This window comes from Excalfactoria chinensis, chromosome 2 (genome assembly GCF_039878825.1).
Source record: "Excalfactoria chinensis isolate bCotChi1 chromosome 2, bCotChi1.hap2, whole genome shotgun sequence".
Lineage (NCBI taxonomy): Eukaryota > Metazoa > Chordata > Aves > Galliformes > Phasianidae > Excalfactoria > Excalfactoria chinensis.
In genome coordinates this window covers 35,875,497-35,890,302 of record NC_092826.1, presented here as the reverse complement: position 1 = coordinate 35,890,302, position 14,806 = coordinate 35,875,497, and the positions used below count along the sequence as shown (strand labels likewise).

The 14,806-nt window shown below is 43.9% G+C and overlaps 1 protein-coding gene across 1 annotated transcript in view; it reads left to right on the top strand.

Annotated features, from left to right (window-relative positions):
- The first annotated feature begins 1,359 nt into the window (after positions 1-1,359).
- The window catches only part of FAM110B (family with sequence similarity 110 member B), a 101,086-nt gene continuing 87,639 nt past the window's right edge, over positions 1,360-14,806 (top strand). The window contains exon 1 of the mRNA XM_072329921.1: positions 1,360-1,505. The gene's annotated coding sequence lies outside the window, so the exon portion shown is untranslated. The remainder of the gene's footprint in view (positions 1,506-14,806) is intronic.

Genomic DNA, 14,806 nt, shown 5'->3' with positions numbered 1-14,806 from the left:
TGTGGGATAATTTAATAAAGCCATCCATCATGTGTTGAATGGGTGTGAAAATGTTACTGGTCAGTACTGTAAGAAAGAGCCCTGTAGCTCCGTAATTCAAACTGAGGAGTGGAAATCAGGAGCAGAAATGTTGGAGTGGTGTCATAGAACAAGCAATGAAGAGGTGTGAAAGGTTTGCTTTCACAAGGTGCTTAGAGCGCAGTAAGCAACTGGGCATGTGCATCAATGGGCAAATCATAGAGCCATGGAATATCCCAACTTGGAAGGATCATTGATTCCAAATCCTGCCTCCATGCAAAATCACCATTCAAATCCTATGTCTGAGTGTTGTCCAAATGCACCTTGACCTCCAGCAGCTTGGGACCAGGACCACCACCCTCTAGTGAAAAACCTCTTCTGATATCCAACTTGCCCATTCTCTGGCACAGCTCCATGCCGTTCCCTCAGGCCCTGTTGCTGTCACACAGAGCAGAGCTCAGCGCTGCCCTTCGGCTCCCTGTGAGGAGCTGCAGCTGCCATGACTCCCCTCTGCTCTGGGCTGGGCAAACCTAGGGACATCAGCCGCTCATCACACATCTTGCCTTCCAGATCCTTCCCCATCTTTGCAGTCCTCCTTTGGATGCTTTCCTCGTCCTTCTCTCTGCAGCCCAAACCTGCCCCCCATGCTCGAAGTGAGGCCACACCAGCGCAGAACAGAGCAGGATGATCCCTTCTCTGCTGACTGTCCGAGCATCAGTGATGTTTGAAAGAAAACCCATGCACACTGACAACAGGATAGAGGTGTATCTGAAACCAGTTTTGTATTTCTTGGTAGCTGCCAAGAAAAGAATGCTAAGAAAACAGTCTTCACTGCTTCTTTTACCCTCTGCAATTGAGGGAAGAAAAAAAAAGAGTGCGAGAGAGAGAAGGGAAAAACCCCCACAAGTTAATTTAACAGAGCAGTCGCCAGTCAGCTCCCCAGGCATAAACAGGCAGCCGAGGCGCTGCGCGTGGGCTGACTTCAACGCTGGATGCCGAGCAGCGCTTGGCACAGGTAAGCGGGGCTTTCATCGCAGCCCCAAATTAACACCGGTAATACCTTGCCGTCCGCGGCCGAAGGAGCAACCCCGGGCGGGGCTCAGAGGCCGGCCCGCCGCCCCCACCCCCGGCCGCGCCTCGGCCGAACAAAGGCGACGGTGGCGGCGGGGCAGCTCCGTGCGGTGAGAGCGCGGCGAGGGGCCAACCCACACAGAGCCGGGCTCGGCAGCGTTGGGAGGGCCCCGCGCCCCGGCCCCCACGTTCGGCCCGGCCCCACTCCGCGGCGTGTCGGGAGGAAGCGCCGGCCGCGCGGCCGCCGGCCCCTCGGCTCGCCCGCCCCCCGTCTCCTCCCCTTCGCAGTCGATCCTCCGCCCCCTCCTCCTCCCGCTGGCGGCGGCGGCGGCTTTCTCGGCCCCGGCTCCCCCGCTCTTCCCCGCGGCTTCGCCTCGCTCCTCAGCGGGAGGCTCCGCGTCGTGCCGGCGAAGACGGTAAGGGCAGCAGGGCGCGGCGCCGGGCCGGGCCGCGGCTCTGGGTTCGACGGGCGCGCTGGGGCCCTGGGCTGAGCGCCGCGCCGCCGCCCCGCAGCCGCTCCCCCTCTTGCTGCGGATCCCCCGCGGTGGAGGGCGGGCGGGGGGCTCATCCCACCGGGCGCTGCGGTGTGGTGGGAGCCGCCCTGCCCTGCTCTGTTCTGCCTTGCTCGGTGGGGAGAGGGCGGGCGGACCCGCCGGGCGGGTGCCGCGGGGAAGCGGAGCCGGTTCGCTGCCCGTTCGCTCGGGATCCAGCGGCAGAGCGGGTCTGTGGCGAGGCAGGCGAAGCGTTTTGAAATTCCTCGCTAATATCAGGGGACAACATATGGCCCGGGAGAAAGCAGCTGGGAGGACTGACCGGTTAGCTGCTCCGAGTTATCTTCCCGGGTCGGTGAGGAGCGTGAACTTCCTCCCTTGGACTCCCCTGCGCGGGGATGGGGCCGAGCACATGGTGTTGCTGCTCCTCTGTCACCGTGCTGCCCGGGCGGGTCGGCCGGCGGCTCCCGGCGCTGAGCTGAGCCGTGGAAAACTTCGGGCCGGCGAGGAGGCTTGTCCGGAGGTAACAGGCTTGCACGGCCCGTACTCCTCCAGTGATGCATCTCTCTCAGCTAGGGCAAGAAGTGGAGCTGTTTCCTATGGTCCAACGTGTATGGCACCGTATACAATGGAGGAGGTTAAAACTTTCAAAGGTTTTGGCGTGGGCAGGTCGACTTCTCCCTTGCCATCACGGTGTTAATTCACTCAGACCTTGTTTAGGGTGATTTGCATGCCGATCCGTTCTTGTGTTTAAAATCTGCGGTTCTTGTGTTCAGATACTTAGGGGTGGAACATCCTTTGTGCTTAAAATGACACTGCTATTGTGTTTTTAAGCAGGAAGACGACTTTTATCTGCAGAACGGGCTTTTTATCTTTAACGTAGACCTTTTATCACATGGCTGTAAATGCCCTGTTTTTAAATCTGCTACTGATTTGCCGAGTGGCTTTGTGGAGGTCACTTTACAATTCGGCTTCACTCCTCTTTGAAATGTGTCTCTTGATTAAATATGGTACTGGGTTAGAGCTAGTGCTTTCATTTCACATCCATATTTATGTACCATAAGAGCCACGCTTTATAGGACAGCCTGTTGTTGGTCCTGCCCGTAGAGCATGCTGGTTCTTAGTGCATGGCACGATGTGGGTGTATACAGTGTGCCTTGTGTCTCACGTTGTGCCCTACTTATTTAAAAAAGTTGAGAGCTCTAAAAAGGTCAGTGTAATCCATACCACCCCAGCACACAACTGGCTTAGAGTTAACAAAACCCTTCTGAGCACTTCTGGAGGGTGTGTGTGTGGGGGGGGGGGGGTGAAATATGGCACCCTGTTCACTGGGGTGGGATGAAGAGATTACCGTTCTTGAAAGCTGCTCTGTTGTGAGAGTGGGCAAGTGCCCTGCTTTTGTGAAGCTTCCCTATGAGCTGGAGAGACCATTTCTGGTGATGGAGGCTGAGAGAGAGAGGGAGGTGAAGGATCACTGGTAGTTTCTGTGGGGATGGGGCTGTTGTTTGCCATGGTGTGCTTTGGTGCTCTTAGAGCTGTATGCTGGCTCTGACAGGTATCCCATTTTATAGAGGTCCATAATTAACTATGATGTTTGGTATTTCATGATGCAGTATTGAATCTGTGGGCACAGCCTCAGTGGGCAGGAGGTAACAAGCAGATGCCTGTGCTCTCCTCAGCTCTGCAGCGTAGGTATACCACAAATATACTTTTTGGGTGATGTATTGCCTTGATGGAGCTGATAGCCCTGAGCTGCCCTTGTGCCAGGACATCTCTGCAGATAATGAGAGAAATCACATCATGAGTCAAAGCTAAGAGGGGAATGGTGTTTTACAGGCAAATATAGAGCCCATCTGCCATTGCTTTGCTGGGAGAGGGTCTTGCTATGTCCTGCTGCAGAGCATGGCCATCTGAGCCCACTCTTCCCAGCATCTTGGGGATGGAGGCACTTGAGGTTGTTCCTGGAGGGGCTCTGTACAGGTGTGGTTTTACAGTGGGTGTGATGTTGGTTTCTACTTAAAATCTATATTATACTCCAAAACCAGGAGGAGTGACTTGCATTTAATGAGGCAGAAGTGTGTGAAGTTATGAAACATGGCCCTGCAATCATGTTTTGGTTTCTCAGAGCTACAGAACCTATTTGAGATATGGTGCTAACGTGAAAAAGCATCGTGCACAAAAGTCTTCCTTTTGTAAGTATGCTACTAAAAGTGGTCACATATCTCAGTCTACTGATTGATATCCAATCTAATTATCCTGGGATGTCTTTTGCCCATTAACTGTAATGGAATGGGCAGTGAACTTGTATGTACACCCTGCTCGGAGCTGGATTTCATATCTTTAAACTCTGGTTCTGGAATGTTTCTGGTCTCTCTGTGACTGACGCTGGATCTTGCTTTCCATCACTAGTTTACAGCTCTGTTCCACAAGGTGCCTGTGTTGATTATAGCCACAAGTTAATCATTGTGAATTGAAATGAGGGATAAATAGATCAACTGCAAAGTACTTTTATTTCAGAAGGACAAGCTGTGAGAAGTTAAAAGAACTGGTTTGTGAAGTCTGCTAAGCTAAAGACCTACGAATTTGGAGGAGGGGAAAAATATGCTGGATTGCCTTAAATGAAAGGTACGACATCTGCTCAGAATCTGCATTTTAAGCAGGAGGAAAAGTTTTCCAAGGGGTCTGCGAACCTTGCTACAAGAGTAAGTACCTTGAAAAAGATACCACAAGTTACCAGAAAACCTTTAAGGACTGAAGTGAAGGAGGAGACTGACTGTCAGTGGGCTGAAACTGTGGGAATAATATGTATTTCTAAATCCTGGATTGTGAAGCAATTTAACATGAACAGAGGGTTTTTTGCTTTGTTTTTCTTTTAATAAAAGCGGTGGGAGGAAGAGAAGTTGGGTTTGATACTATGAGGACCAGGCTGTAGTTGAAGAATATGTGACTTTAACAACTCCAAAGTTAGCCAGTTATGGCCACTTTCCTATAGAAATGAGGATTTGAATGTGGGAGAAAGACAGCGTGACAAGTAACAAGTCTTATGCTTGTTTCAAGCTTTAATGCTGTCAAGCAAAGGAAGCAAAGAGTCTTTGCTGTAGGACTCCGAAAGGGTTGGCACAGAATGTTGGAGCCAGGTAAAAAAAAAATGAGTTGTTTGTTGTCTGTCAAATTGGGTGTAGTGGCTGTGATAGCAGTACAGCAAAATAATTACACTTGTGTTTATTTTCTAAGGAGAGAAGAATGAAATCTATTCACACTTCTTGCTTCGGTCTTAATAATATTCAGGGATTTAGAACAAATTTGGAATGGAAAAAGTAATTAAATACACAAAGATAAGTGGAAAACAGGATAAAATGCATCATGGATTTGCCACAATTAGGTCATGGAAGACTAAAGATGTATTAGTGCTGGATAAGTACTGAGTGTTGTAGACAAAAGGAGTAGAAGACTGCAGTTCAGCAGTGCCACGCTGAAAATAACTAAATTGGAAATAGGAGGATTGGCTAAAAAATGGTGGGGTAACTTAAGGAGACACAAATCGTGACTCTGGTTGTGTGGACAGAGTTGCTGCTTGGGGTAGGTACTGCTGTGGAGCTGGTCTTCTTTCCTTCATACCAGCTGAGATGAATCTGTTTGAAGGGTGATTGCTGATGAGGTGAAGTCAGGGAGCACAGTCAGCATTGAGGAAGGTTGGATTGTTGCACAGAAAGACTTGAATGTCCAGGATGACTGAAGCAATAGGAATGAGAGGAAGTTAAATAGCTCTGAAAGTGCGATTGTCTGCTAGTGATTGTTAGCAGCGCATCTGCTATCAGCTGGGAGGTCATCCCTTAAAACAGGTCTGCAGAGAAAGGCTTACATGCTGTAGTCAAACAGGGATGACTGATGCTGGACACAAAACAAAGGCAAATGTGGTGGTTGTCGAGATCTCTTCAGTGGAGACAGGCAAGTTATTATACAAGGCACTGGGGAGGTTTCATATAGAATATTGTATGCAGTTCTGGTTACTTGTTTACAGAGAAGATAAAATTCCAGTAGAACATGCAGAGGGTCATCCAGGCTACAAAAATGATGTGAACAAACAGTCTGGATTTAGATGGAGACTAAAACTGAAGCTATGTTGGCTTCTATCTCTTAGAGCAGACAGGAGGGTAGCAACTGCTAAGAAATGCCCTGGGGTGGATTCTTAGAGAAGAGGAGAGGTCATAAACTGAAGTTGATCTGTAATTGTTGATTAAAAGCTTGTTGTACAGGAGGATGACTGGATGACTTGTTGAATAAATGTTAGAAAACGTGTATGTTGAAAATTGAAATGAGTTTCTCAGCTATCAGATTTTGGGTACCCTCCCACCTGCTTGTCTGTTAAGTTACAGTTTGTGCTTAAGTTTTTGTGTGACTGCTGAGGAACCTGTTCAGGTAACTCAGGCTACTTTAAGCGTGATGCTTCAATCCTTGGTGCAAATCAATGGATATAGAAGATGCTTCCGTGATGGAAGTATCATGAGCAGATAGGCTGTTCTTGTTTTTAAATTTTTTGGAGATGAAAGTAAGTGTAGTCCAGTCACATGATGGTGAATGGAATTTTTAGCAAGTAAAATTCCTGTCAGTGCCATTAGTAGCTGCTGCTTTTTCTATTTTTGTTTTGTTTTAGTGTACAAGGAATCAAGTATAAGTCATAAAATATTAAAGATAACCACAAATTATTATGCATGGGATAGAAAATGGAAAAGCAGGCTGGAGGTCGGGGTGGCTGATGAACATGTAAGTAAGGACCATGCTCTCCTGTTGAGTGGGTGCTTATATCCATTTGCTGTGCTGAGCCACAGGAAGGCCAGGGAGGCCCAAGTCAACTGGAATGCCCTGAAGCATAAGGCATGGCAGCTCAGACACTTTGTTCCGGGTTCCCCTTCAGCTGAAGGCTTGTCTGGTATGAACAGAAGGCGTGTGCCGTGCAGAAAGCTTAATGATGGTGTATGTGATTTGAGGGCCCCACCGTGTTGACTTTGATCTCCTCTAGAGCATTGGGGCCTGCCCATTTGTAAGCTCTCCTGTGGCTGGGCTTTGTAGACACAATCTGTCTTCTGGAAGCTTCAAGAGTACTCTTTCAAAAGGAGGAAGAATGTATGTCATTGGTGCGGATGCATCTTTAGAAGAATCATTTTAAAAAAGTAAGATGCTTTGAGAACGTTTGTACATCAAAGCAAGATCAGTGTCTTGATACTGTTTTATGTCTGTTTGTTTTGAATTTATAAGGCAGGTGTCTGACTTCCTTAGAAATAATCCAGCTGCAAACTCCTTTCCACTGTAGTTGACTTAAGATTTAATAGTTCAAGTTTTTAATGTTTGCTTTAAATACATGTGTTTTTTCCTTTTTTCTTTCCATTCCCCCTTCTCAAGTGGAGCTGTGTAATGAACTCGGTGTGTTAGCATCCCCCATAGGAAATAAACGTGAAAAGATTGTGTTGAGCCATCAAAAGAATAATTTAACAATCCCAGGGAAAATTGAATTTATTGTCTTGGTAGCTTTTAGCATGTATTATGCTATTCACTTATTGTGAATTCTTTTTTTTTCCACTTGCTCCTGTTGCTCTTCTATGCGAGCGATTAAAAAAGATGAGACCAGAGCTATGCTTCGTGTTTGTGTAGCGTCTTTTGTTTGACAGCTTTGAAGTTACAAATGCTAATGGATGAGGTGGATGAGTTATTATTCCAGGTTTATAAAGGAGAGAGTCGGCCTAAATTTGAACGGCCTCCAGCAAATCAGAGCTGAGCACACATCTCCTGATGCTTTGTTGAGTTCTTTAAAACACAATCGCTCCAATAATTTCCTGTTACAAATTTGAGCTCTTGGAAAAGTCTGCATTAAGAAATGGGAGGAAATGTTTGAAGACTTTATTGGTCAGGGAAGATAACAGCCACATCCAGTATTGTCTGCAGCTCGAGCAAGTGGAAAGGAACATCCTTGTTCCTTTCTGTGTTCATGGCAAGCATGATCAGACTGGGACACAGGGAAGTGGACTGGAGCAAGAGGGGAACAGTTTAAGGAGATGGAGGTAAAACCTGGAGCATGCACAAGTGGAAGAATACAAGAGAGATGTGATTGACAATCCGAAAGTTAGGGAAAGACTGAATGAGCAAACCGGTGAAAAGGGAAATGACAGAATTGCTTGTGATGCACTTGAACTCAGTATGCGTATTAATGCGTGTTCGAATTAAATTGGAAAGCTCATGTTTTATTCATCACTGTGATGTAACTGTGGGATAGCTATTAGCTGGTTGGGGTTGCGCTATTTAGAACTCCTCTGAATGAAGAGAGGGTTCAGTGGGGAAGGAACAAAGCAGAGCCTTGCAGCAAACTGCAGGAGAACCTTTTAGGTGTGAGCATCTGCCCTTTACACGGCATTTTGTGTAGTTCACAAACAAGCAAAGGAAAGGAGAGCTGTAGGAGGAAGAAAGGGGAAAGAAAGGCTGTTCCACAGCCTTCCAGTTCTCACTGGCACCTTTCTTTCTGATTTTGACCTGGTGTTTATCTTTCTTTTTTCCTTGTGCAAACAGGAGCTGAAGAAGCATCCTTTCCTTGTGAAAGGGCCACCGGTAGCAGCATTGTTCTTTCTCCAGTACCTCTACACAGCATTAGGCAAGTCTGTCGTAAATAGCTATCAAATTCATGAATGGACTCAGACCTTTGGATTCAGAATGACCTTTGTATGTTGTTGTCCTTTTCTACTTGACAGCTTAATCAGTGTGTACTACCCAGGGAGGTCAGTGGGCTATTGGAAGTGAAGCTGTGTCTCTTGTGCGTGCTGGCGCATGTATGTATGTGCAGCTTAAACTATGCTGTAGAATTGTTTGGAGTAATGGTTGGGTGAGCAGGCCTTGGGATGATAACATGCATTTTGTAAGTGTATATCTGCATATATATATATATATATATATATATATGCACATGCATACATGTATAATGCTTTTGTGATCCATTTTGTGATCCATTTGCCACTGTTATTTTTTCTGTCCACCCTCAGTAGTTTGGACCTGTTTTCCTCTCTCAAAGAAGAGCACCTTGCTACTTTTTAGGTACACATATACCTCTGTGAAACTACGTTTAGAAAAAAAGTCAAGTTTAATACCAGCATTCCTAAGTCAGTCATATAGATGTGAGTAGTTAAAATGCGCTGGATTTCACTTCTATGTTCAACTTAATTGCAAGATCCCTATTATCTATGTTGTTTTGCCATTCTGAGCTGTGATAGTGCTGAAGTGTATTGCTGCTGAGCTCCAGTGAGTTACTTCTATGTGTTGAGCGACAACTGCAGTGAGTGACTATACTGAATTAATTCAAGTGGTGGGCAGCGTGAATGGGAATTTATGGAATGCTTTCATTCAATATGCACACGTATTATTTTTAACTAATATCCACTAGTGAGAAACTGGAGTCCCAGTTCTGTAAGACGTGATATTTCTGCAGTGTGTTTGTGTAAATGCATGGGGAACATCTGTAGATGTGAAGGTCTGCACACTTAGATTTTTCTTGCAAGACCATAACACAAGCTTTGCTGAAGGCTTCGCTGATGGTTTAATTAGTTCTTCCTTTATTTATTGCTACTATTGTTTTGGTCTTGACATGTTTGCTGCTCAAGTTCAGGGGGTTATTTCCACTGTAGTATTGAGTCCTAATTGTGTAAATGAAATTGCACATATTCGGTTAAGCTTCAGCAGTTGTAGCTGAAGTGAATCCCACAAATCTTTGTATATTTAAAACCACGCATCTCCATCTTTTTTTCTTCCTCCTTCTGTTTGGTAGACTGTAGGGGAAAGAAACTAACTCTAATGAAGCAGAGCAAATGGGAATGCACAGTGTAAGCAGTTGAATTTGGAGAGAAAATGTTTTCCTCTGATCTTTGCTATAATGGTTTGAGGTGTTCACTGGTGACTGTGTTAAGCAAGATGTGTATATTTAGAAACAAATCTTAATTTGATGTATTTATTTATTTATTTTAATAACCTCCTTACTATAGAAAGCTTGTGCTATCAAAAAGTTTCTATTTTTGGAATGAGGTCTGCTTTTTTTTCCTCTTTAATTGGAAGATGATCAGTGTCATTTCTCTCTTCCTTCCCTCTCTGTCCCTTCCCTTTAAAACAAAACTTGCAGTCTTTAGACAAAAGTGTCTTTGTTTTTACATTTGTTTTATGAAATCACTTAAATCCTTTGGGAAAATCTTTCCTCTCACAGGAAGAGGGGGGTGGGGGGGGAACCTCCTAAAGCCAAAAACAGCAAGCCTGCTACCAGACATAAGTGTTTTGCTATCTGAGTAGTAACAGATTGTATACAGTAATTTATTTTTCATCATAAAATGATTGAATAAGTGCAATTGCAGAAATGCACATATACAGACAACGCATCTTTCACTCAGCAATTGTAAAATTAGGAGGACTTGGGGTGAAAATATGCTGCAGGCCTTTCTTGGAGCTTCTTTCGTCTGTCACTAGTGGGGGGAGGGGGATGGCTGAGGGACGACGACTTTAAAAGTGATATTTCAAAGCTCCACAAGATAAAAGTACTCTTTTGGACTTTTGAATGTTTGGAAGCCACTTTGTCCTAAAATCCTCTTGGTTTGACATCTTCAGGCTGTTCTGATGCTGTGGCTGAGGTTGTGAAGCCATCCATCCTAATTTTCAAAAGACAGCTGCTACAGTAGGCAGATGTGCAAATTACCCTTTACTGATCTAGGAGCCTGGCAACTGACAGGAAGCATTAGCAAGTGAGAGAATGAACCATAAAGACCAAGAACTATGTGAAATATCACCGTGCTAATTTGCCTGCATAGGCTTTATTCAGAAAATATGCTAAAGAACAGGAATGCTGATGAGATGGAACAAGATTATTGCAGCATGCCTTCCCCCAAATGTAATAAAAATGCAAAATTCTGCCAGTGGCTTACTCTTCTCAACCACCTGTCTTGTTGCAGGGATCTGAAGGGATCCAAGATAAGGGGAAGTAGTGTGACTAGGTTATGAATGCGCATGAAAAATTAAGGAGCTCTCGCTTGAGGTGAGGAGGTAATGGTCTGTTTTCTATAAAGTAGGAAATTAGACACTGGACTGAGCCCCATGGCCCAGGGGGCACCATTGTAAGTGTATAGAGAATGTGGAGTGTGGTGGCTTCTGAAACGTACCTCACCTAGCATCTCCTTGCATCTCAGGCAGTTGACAGTTGGCTTGTCTGTAGCATGATGGCGAAGGCACGTCCTGCTTCCCAGGCTTATTTTCATGTCCTGACCCTGCAGGTACCTCTGCTCATCTTTCTGGTTCCCAGCAAGGGAACTGTGTGGCCCTGGGGCGTTTTGGAGTAGTATCCATGCCACTTGGGAAGAAATATATGCAGCGAATGCTCATCTAGTGTTTGATCCATTTCTAAGTGATCTTCCTAAAGATTAGACTAGAGAATGAGAGGCTCTAGGGATGTAAAAACTGAATTAACTCCTGCTTAGCTGGCTAAGCAGCAGTATCAGTGCTTGGCCTAAAATGCAAGAGGCTGGATGCACCAGGAAAAGCCTTGTTCCCCATCAACTCTGGGCTTAAGAAGAGGTTTTTTCTCTGAGCTTTCATTATCTGTAAATGCTATGAAGGTATTAAATGATGCTTTTCCAAGTGTTGGAATCAACTCGGATGTTTTCCATATTACTTCTGCATCACTGTTACTGAAAGCGCTTGGTATAAGGTGCCCAGTCTCTGCTTGAAATCAGATGCATGTGGTCCACCTCCAGTGTACACTTCATTGCATCCTATATATTACTGTGATCCTTACTAACCAAGTGCTACTAATGGCAGTAAGCTTACTTTGCAGCCAGATATCACAGTGTCATTCTGGAGTGGCATTGCAGAGCTGTGAGACAGCTGTGTGGTGCCCACTGCTGTGCTCTGAACAAAGGAGCCACTGTCCAGGTGAAACAGGAAGGCAGGGAGACAAAACTGCATGTTGACGTGAATTCTGTCTGTTTTGAATTGTCTGTCTGGTGTTTTCTATTGTTAGTCACATGATTGAAGTGTATAAATACACCATTCTATTAATTTCAGAGCTATTTAGCAAGTGTAGTAATTATAGAAGGGCATTCTTAAGTGAGGAACACTAGTGTTGTGGCAGTAGTGATAGAGATCCTGTCATAATGCAACAGTAGCTGATGTGAGGCTCCAGACTTTCTGCTACCTCTTTCCCATGCTTCAAACTTCTACTAATTTAAAGTTGAATTTCTAATGGGAAACAAAACCTGTTCCTTAATTGGTGTGACTTGCTTTTGTGGAGTACTTCATTCAGCTTGGTGCAAATTGTGAAAGCTGCCTACTATTTGAAAATAAAGCCTGCTGTTTTCAGTGTTGAACCAGAGTGATGCCCAGTGAAGTCTTCCTTCAATTAAATGCAACTTGGTACCATAGTATATTGAGCTGGAGGAAGTAATAAGATAGTTTTATCCTTTGTTGTAAATAGTTCTTTTTACATTACAATTTTGGTGTTGTAATGGTGGGTTCATCACCATTTTCATAACACCCTTCTTTTATTAGGCAGTATACAGAACACTTAATTTTGGGTGGGTAAAGTAAAATAAAAGTATAAATGAGAACGTAAGGAACTTTGTGGTCACAACCTTACAAAATTCACTGGGATTTGCAGTGAGTGTTCTGCAGGAGTGGGTTGGTAAGTACATGGAGGAGGCGGTTATGGTGCTGGAATATGGCTGGATTCCTTCTGGCTGCTGGGCTTTGTAGCTCTGAAAGCTCCTGAGAAAGCAGGGAGCGTGCCCTTGGGTTGCTGTCCAGTGTCTGTCTCTTTTCTTTTTGACATTATAATGTCTTTGATCACAGCTTCGCAGCCTTTGGCAGCTTGAATTATAGAAGAACTGCTTTCCCCTGTTGAGAAATTACAGAACGCAAATATCTAATTGTTTTCCATTGCGTGATAGTTTTTGTTTTAACCAATTCTGTTCTGACTTGGGAAGAAGACAGATGTGTTCTTCCTGGGGAAAAAAAAGATGTGTTCTGCACAGAGAACTCTACAGCTTTTTTTTCAGGTAATTAAAAGCATGTTTCAGAACAGATTTGAATTATCTTGAGTTATGTAGTTAGTCTTCAACCTAAATACATACAAAATGCAAAGTGACGGAAAATGAAGATGCTTAGTTTAGTGTGTTGTCTTCTTGTAAAATACAAGAAATTTCACACAAGGAAAAATCTTCTTTATACATCTATATATATAATTATATACAGTCTCTGGTTTTGTTTATTACTTTTCAGTTTTTTTGGTGTTTTTTTTTTTCTTAGACATAGATATATATTTTCTCCTAGTAATCTCTACAATGAGTATTTAAATGAGTCATTAATGTTTTGTTTTTGATGTCTTTAGTACTTCTACCTTTATGCTAACTTATGTAGATGTACAGGTCAGGACTTGGCCTATATAGTAAAATGCCTTAATTTACTCCTATGTACATTTCTGGGTGTAGGTATTTAAATGAAAAGAAAGAAAGGTGAGCTGCTGCTTGATGCTGTAATTTTAGTTGGAGACTGGCATGCATGAAATGAATGTAGTCACAAAATATTCAGCTTCTTGGGCCTAGTTTTCCATTACTGCAGTAAATGCAGCTTACAGAGCTTTTTCAGGTCACAGACAAGATCTTGCTTTGCAGATAAGAGAAAGTAGCAGTGCTTTCATGTAAAACACGAGGAGAATGGCCAAAACAACATTCCCACAAATATGTGCATGCATGAGGTAGGGAAAAAGCGTCAACCAGAAAACTGATGGCTCCACTTCTGGCACCAGGAGCACACGTCAGTATCCACAGAATCACAGATCGATTTGGGTTGGAAGGAACCCATAAGACTATCTTATTCCATCCCCCCTGCTATAGGCATGGACATTTCCCCCTAGATCACGTTCAAAGTCCCAATGCACATTATGTGTGTGGATGTCTCCAGGTAGGCTTATGTCATCCTGGAGAAAGGAGACTGAATCCTCCTTTCTATCCTTTGGTATTTCTGCCATAACACAATGTTGTCCATATGCATACACAGACAAGTAATACTCTTCGTTCAAAAGCCCTATATGGACCTGATCCAGTTTTCTAGATGAGCTTTTCCTTTCTGCAGCTGATTTGGGCTGGATCTGGGAAAACATTTACGGTACCTGGTTTGCATCCAACAGTGAAGCGTTGCTCTTCTGAGGACTGTTAGCTGCAGTAGGAATGTAGTCCTTCGTGGTGGGGCTGACTGAAACTCATCTGCCCTGGGCATTGAGGATATGGCACTTAGCCCTCTGCTGTTGCCTTCCATCCTTTCTAGTGGTATTGAGCAGGCTGGTGGCAGGGCAGTATATGGTAGACATCCAGTGGGATGAATTCCCCAGGCCTTTTTCTCAGGTGTCTTCGAAAATACCTCAAATGCTTTTAATTTTCACTTGATTTCTGTACTCAGTGTTGCTTTGCCTGGAAGTCATTACGTCTTGTAGAAATTCTCACTGGTGGTGTAAGATAACTTGGCAGTGTCTATGAGAAAATGGTTATATAGGGAAGAGGCTATTTCGAGATTATTTTTTGTCATATCTGGAGAATTACCAAAAGCAGGGAAGTGCAAAATAGTTTTTTTTTTTTTCTTTTTTTTTTTCTTTTCCTCTGAAATTTCACACTGCTTTTCAAAATAAATGCTTCAGCCTTTAAGTGGGTGAGTGCTTGCTTGAAAGTGGTGACTCCCAAATGTTCATATTTGAGCCAAGAATAAAATCTTTTTTAATGTAATCCTGCCTTTGAGAAGATTTTAGTCTTCTTGTAGAGACTTTATTCTCCTTATGGAACATAATGAGTTTGTTTGCCTTTCAAAGAAAAGGCTGAGAATTGTACTGAAGATGCTCATTGCGTTTTTGGCAGGATTTTTATTCAGGATAAAACTGTTAAGCGTTTAACGCAGTAAATTGTTTAAAAAGGATAAGTTATATAATTATGAACTTTCAGATAAGCATTAGCATTAATACCTGGTTGTCAGCAACAACACGCTATAATATTGAAAAGTTAGCTGATACAAATAAGTCTGAGCCTTTCCTCCTACTGAGCTGAAAATGTGGCTTTATAAATAGGAAAACAGTTGCGGATGAAGTTTGTAGCTGCGCTGTTAAGGATTTCTAGTTATTCCATAATGAGCTTTTGCAATTAAGAGGAATCAGAAAAGCGTATCTTAAGAAT